Source organism: Egretta garzetta, unplaced genomic scaffold, assembly GCF_000687185.1.
Source record: "Egretta garzetta isolate BGI_Z169 unplaced genomic scaffold, ASM68718v1 scaffold371, whole genome shotgun sequence".
Classification (NCBI taxonomy): Eukaryota; Metazoa; Chordata; class Aves; order Pelecaniformes; family Ardeidae; genus Egretta; species Egretta garzetta.
This window is the reverse complement of record NW_009258616.1, coordinates 716,136-722,007: the sequence shown is the minus strand read 5'-3', so window position 1 is coordinate 722,007 and position 5,872 is coordinate 716,136.

The following is a 5,872-nucleotide window of genomic DNA, read 5'->3' as shown; positions in this document are numbered from 1 at the left end:
CTCCAAGACTGGCCAGCCTAGTACTTACCAGATGACTATAAGGAAACCCTGCTGGTTGGCATATCATCTCTTTTCCATTTGTTGTGTACGTTTTAGCTTGCTGCCAGGAAGACTGGTACCACTCCATATATTCTTTTCCCCTCAGAAATATGCTAGAAATCTAGCATATACTCCTAAGGATAAGGAGACTGCTGATTTTATATCCAGCCTGCTGTGAGAATGAGTTCACATCACAGCATCACTGCGCATCACTTGTACTAGCTCAGCACAGGTATCAGTGTGAGCTCAGAATGGAACAACTAATTAAATCTACATTCCTGATGAGGGAAAAGATGATGGTGATGAAGGCAGGAGGGAGAGAAAGGTGTTCAGCTGGTAGACCTTTAAACTCTTCAAACCTGGGCATTTTTTTCTTGACACTCCAATAGCAATAACATCAATAACAGTTAAGAATAAAGTGAAGAATAACAGTTAAGAATAAAATGAAGGCCATGTAAGCCTTCCCTATGTGTGAGACACTCAGGCTCCACCAGCTGTGCTGGCTTGCTTCCTACATCTGGGCTCCAAAATGGGTAACAAGAAAACTCTGAGAGAACTATTTTAAGAAATCTGGCACCAAGCAGAGTGGGGAAAGGGAAAAAAAAAAAAAAAAAAAAAAAGAAAAAAAAAAAAAAAAATCCCAACCCTCCACTGCTTTACTGAAATCAGTCTGTTGAAAGCATTTCTGTTTGGCTGCCACAGTTCGCCAAGCAGCCTAATGTGCCAGCTATTAGTACCCAGCAGAGAGCATGTTTGCAGCTATTCAGCAAAACTATCACATGTCCTTAGCCAAGGAAAGAGGGATCAGCTGCCGAACACTGGAGCTGATGAAGAGCAGAGCTATTAAAACAAGCAATAAAAAAAAAAAACACAACCCAGAATGGAGACTGATTTTTATTATTATTTTTTTAACCTAACGGATGACATTTATAACTGGAAAGTATGAGTCAGAGTGTGCTGTGCCAGCATGGGGTCTTTATGATGTTTTCAACTTGCTTGTTCTTCTTCCTTGGCCAGGACCATTCTGTCTTGTTGATCTGTTAAGTTTTAGGTTCCTTGCAGTGCTTAGGAGATGGGTGCACACGTGTGTTTGTGTGTGCCTGTAAGTAGTGGCCATAGCTCAGTGAACTGGAAGTAAATAGCTAAACTACTCAACTCAGAGAATTTTTAGGGAGTAGTGAGACTGCTTTACAGTGCTGGGACCTCTTAGCTAAATTGTTGCTGCCAAAGTGTTATTGCTGCCAAATGTGGCAGTGACGTGAGTGTGGGAGGCAACCACCCACTTGTTAGTGAGGACAAAATGGACACAGCTCCATCTCTGCAACCACTAATCTCATCCAAAAAGCTTTGAAAACAGAGAACTGTTTGTCCTTTTGTAGCACAAGAGCAAATAGAATCCATTTGCTACAGAGCTTCTCTGTAATACTGTATCTCTAGCATGTAACCGAGAAACAAAATTATACTACTTGTTGCGATGACATTAGAGTCTGGTTACCTCAGAAACAACAAGCCTGATTCCAGAGTTGGGTTCCAGAAAGTTCTCTTTACATTGCAAGATCAGCTCTGCAGCACTTCCCAGGAAGAATACATTGAGGAAGCCCTGGTATGGGAGAGTCCTGTCCCAACATAGAGCCAGCATTTTTTTACGGTGGTTTCTCCTACCCCGCAACGCCCTGTCGCAGGATTCACATTGGGACAAGCAAACTCCTGCTAGCAGAGTAATCCCCAGGACCCACGCAAGGCAACGTCACACATCCACATCTGCTTGGGCTGGCACGGTGACTGGTTCCCCCCACGGCTTCCCGAGGACACGGGGAAGTGTGAGGCGCCCGCAGAGCCTTTGCCTCCCTTTTCCCACAGCTGATATGGGTCATGCTCAGCGCAGCTGAAAATTGAGCCCTCAGGCGGGGAGCTATAATGAATTCACTAGATTAGGCAATGAAAGCCAGTGTGAACAAAACAACCAGCTGGCTCAAGAATATTTTGCACTAGCGTTAAGAATGCTACAGGAGGGGGGGAAATAAGCTTCAACACCGTTCCCTTTCATTCCTCTGAAAATCATGCCCATCTTTTCTTTTATACACATTGTTATAGCCTATATATAGCTGTGAAACTGAAAAGAGAGAAAGGTATTTTCACCCTCTGTGTACTGCTATCTGTTATAGTCATTCAAAATAGTAGACTGTGTCCTCATGAAAGAATGTGATGAATTTTGGTAAAAGACTGTTCATAGAGGAATTCTATCTGAATCTCCAGGATGTCACTTTTTTCTTTTCTTTTATTTTGTAATGAGTATCGGAATCCAGCCCAATTGTTCAGTTCTTTGTGATTATTTTTTTAATTCTGGACAATTAAAAGCCTTTACAAGTATTTATAATCATTATTTCTAAAGAATCTGAAAAAGTAAAATAACATACATAGGGCAGCAGAATTCCAAAATCAGAAATTGAAGAAGTGTTTTGCCTTTGTTACTGGAAGTGGAACAATAATTTCAGCATAGACTAGTGTGACTGTAGACTTCAGTTTATTTCTTTTCTTTTGTCCTAAGTCTAGGGTCATGTCTAAACCCTATGCTTTAAAATGTTGTTTTTCCTTTAGCTGAGAGATGTCTTTTCATATGTGAGCCAATCCACCCACATTCTTCCTGTGATTATCCTCAAGAAATGGGAAGAAAATTCCATACAGTATGCGTGCCTGATAGCATTGCATTTACACTTCAAGCCTAGTTTCACTTGATGAATAGTTTCCCTTCCTTTCCAGTTCCCAAGAAATGTGTATTCCCATGAAATGTTTTTGGAAAATGCATGGCAATTACTGTACTGGGGCAATCTGTCCTATGGATGCCACTCTTACCACAGAAAAGACATAAGTAAAAACAGCCTCACATTTGGCATTTGAAGGAGTGAAAGGCAATACTTTGGAATTCCCGTACGGCATCACCCTTACAATCTCTTAAGGAAATCCACCATAAAATACAGTATGTGCTGAGAACAGGCTGGGCCGCATAAATAGGGATTGCTTTTGGCTTCAGCTATTCAGAAATCCCCGGAACAGGTGCCAAATTAAGTCACCCTACTAGCTGCTTTCCATGGCTGAAGGTCAGTAATAGTTAACATGGAGAGGAATTTGGATAGCACATCTCGCAGTTCAAGAGCACCGCGACTGCCCTAAAACACCAGTGCGTTCTTACCTCAGAAAACCTCAAGCGTAGAGCAGTTTAGCTTTCCTTTGACATGGAAGTGGTTTACAGCTTATAAGAAAAACATATTAGTCTTCCCTATCAGTGTTAATTTATGCCATATTTCCCATCTATTTATAACTCAAACATTCGAAATTGGAACTATTAGATGCAAATATATTATAATCTGACAGAAGGCAAAATATTCCATAAATCTGATTTGGAAAAGGGAAATATTCATTCATATATAGATGACTAATGGTTCTACAGTTACAATTTCAGGCACATGATTTTCTGAAAGAACTGCTGACAACCCATGTTAAACTTTGCAGATTAGTATGTTTAGCCATAATTTTGCTCCCATTTGAATCCCACTTTGTTGTGTCCTTGTTTCTTATTGCCTTCTTTGTTTCTTAGAACACTTGCATAAATAGAGGATATTTGTTACTTGAAAGCTTTTTGATCTCCTTTTAATTTCCCACCTGCAATTATAACTCTTTCTTGGTGACATCACCCGTTGGATGCAGTGGAAAAAAAATTCTGATAAATGGCTGAATAAATTATTGACATCAAGTGGAAAATAGCCAGCTGGAACTGATGAACTCTCAAAAAGCCTGTTTGCAGTTGAGAATCATAAATAAGAAAGAATACAATCAGAGAAATAACAAAAATACTCTATGCAAGCTATGCAGTGCAAAGTCAATGCACAGAATTGAAAATCTCATGAAGGTGGGTGGTAATACAAAGTTAAACATGTAACCTGGTTAGCTAGAGAATACTTACAAGCATGAATATAACAATACTTTATTTCAGTAAACAGTGAACTAGCACAGCCCTTGTAATTTCTTCTTCTTTCACATCTACTTAAATTCAGGCTGGGTGCAGTTTTAAGAATATCACAGAGTCCCAGAATCACAGGTTGGAAGGGACCTCAAGGATCATCCAGCCCAACCTTTCTAGGGAAGAGCACAGCCTAGACAAGATGGCCCAGCACCCTGTCCATCTGTGTCTTGAAAGCTTCCAATGTGGCTGCATAGATGAATTTCATTCTCTAGTGAAACACACAGTATGTATGGCCCATACATATGTGTATGCTAGGCCCATATTCCTATGGGTTTGCTATTTTGCCTTTTTCCTTATTCCTCAAAGTATTAGTTGCATTATATCTACGTTCAGACTTTGAGCATGTATAAAACAGTATAACTCTCTGAATGTGAGTGGAGCTGCCTTTAAGCTGTGGCAATCAAGAATCTAGTACTTTTCTGAAACAAGTGCTGGTATATGCTACTGCTTTTTTAAATGTAAACTGGGGTCATATTGACCTTAAGCACAGACCTTAATCATATTTACTACCTGGACATTGAAGTATGGATTGCAACCCACTTCAGTCTTTTAGGCATGAAATATTATTTAAAGAGAATTAAAAAGCAGTTGTTGCTCCTGAGCTCTGTCCACCCTCTTGCAGTGCTTCATAAAATTCACAGCATAAAACTGATGGCAGGGAATACATGTACCAGTAACCCTAGTTTTGGCCTCTTCTTTTAAAGGAATTGGAAGAGAAGAAATTGTAGAGAAGAGTTTCTGTCAGTTTACACTTTTGCCAGAGTGGACATTAGAGTTACCTATCTTAGTTTTGGTACTCTTGCTTTGCTGTCTGGGCAGAATGTGATAGCTAACGCATATTCTGGAAAATCTTCAGGTTAACACAGAGTGCAGTTTAACTCACAGTTGTAGATAATCATCATTACAGAGACTTTGAAGACAAACGTGCTATGTCTTTGTTCACAGAATAAAAAGGTATGAAAAGTTACTGGACTTCAGAGCAAGCTGAAATCATGTGGCACATAGAGATTCAGTAACAACCCCTAAAAGAATAACAACAGGCATATACAGTCATAGTTGGTTTGCGTCCACAATCACAACGGTATTTTCCGTAGCGCTTATACAAGCACCATGTACTAATAAGCATGGATAATGTTAAGGCTTTCCACTGTACTTTGAACTTACACAGCTTATCACTTCATAGTAGAGATGATCCAAATGCATTCTCTGGTTCAAAAGCAGTTACCCTCTGGAACAACTTAATAGGTCCTCCTACTTCAGACCTAGTTATTGAAGTCTAGAAATCTCTTTCATACACAGTTTATACCTGCCGTAAGTCCCTCAAAGCTACTGTGGGTTTATACCATTGCAAAAGTGAAAGCAAAGCAGGTACTGCATCACCTCTCATCCCCAAAGGTCTCTGTCTCTATCTGTTTGGGACGGCAATTTTGGGAAACCCGTGAGTTCTGCAGCGCGAACCAACCAAAACAGATTTGGTTTAAAGCAGAATTTTTGAGAGTTCAGGCAGACAGTGTATATAAACAAAGTGGTGGAAACTGCTGCTAGGCTATCCCCAGTTTTCTGATAGTCTTGTACACAGAGATGGAAATCAGAAACTGATTTTAGAAACTCTCTCTGATTCCGAGAGAGACACATCTTGCATATGACCCTTTAAAAAATGTCAGCAACACTGTATTTGCCTTTCTTGATCTTTGAATCAATACCTTCTGGCTGTGTAAGATACTGGCAAATACATTTTGCATCCAAGCAGATTCTTTCAGAACTGTCATAAGTGACTTTTAACATGGAGCATCATTTATGTGACATTTACAG